Genomic DNA, 886 nt, shown 5'->3' with positions numbered 1-886 from the left:
GGACTCAGCAATCTCACACCCTCGTGATCAAGACTATTTAAGCTTATGGGCAGGTAAAAGGTATGAGGTGGAGCTGCTGGAAGCACTAGCATGTATGGTGGCTAACTTACGCAAAAGAGAGCGAGAAGAGAAGGCAAAGCACGTTCGAGAAACTATGATCAAGAAGTGATCCAAGACTACTTACGATCAAGCATAACCCGAGACTGTGTTCTCTTCCCATACTCCGCCGAAAAGAGACCATCACGGCTACACACGCTGTTGAACCATTTTAATTAAGTTTAAGTTTCAAGTTTTCTACAACCGGACATTAACAAATTCCCATCTGCCCATAACCGTGGGCACGGCTTTAGAAAGTTCAAAACCCTGTAGGGGTGTCCCAACTTAGCCCATCACAAGCTCTCACGGTCAACGAAGGATATTCCTTCTCCCAGGATGACCCGATCAGACTCGGAATCCCGGTTACAAGACATCTCGACAATGGTAAAACTAAACCAGCAAAGCCACCCGAATGTGCCGACAAATCCCGATAGGAGCTGCACATATCTTGTTCTTAGGGCACACCGGATAGGTCAAGCTACGAGTAAAACCAACCCTCGAGTTGCACCAAGGTGGCCCCGCAGGCTGCCCATTTCGGACCAACACTCAGAGGAGCACTGGCCCGGGGGGGTTTAAAATAAAGATGACCCTTGAGTCCGTGAATCCCAAGGGAAAAAGGCTAGATGGCAAATGGTAAAACCAAGGTTGGGCCTTGCTGGAGGAGTTTTATTCAAGGCGAACTGTCATGGGGTTCCCATTATAATCCAACTGTGTAAGGAACGCAAAATCAAGGAACATAACACCAGTGTGACGGAAACTAGGGCGGCAAGACTGGAACAAAACACCAGGC

The sequence above is a fragment of the Triticum urartu genome, chromosome 7 (genome assembly GCF_003073215.2).
Source record: "Triticum urartu cultivar G1812 chromosome 7, Tu2.1, whole genome shotgun sequence".
NCBI lineage: Eukaryota > Viridiplantae > Streptophyta > Magnoliopsida > Poales > Poaceae > Triticum > Triticum urartu.
The sequence above is the reverse complement of the archived record's forward strand: the minus strand, read 5'-3'. Positions refer to the sequence as shown.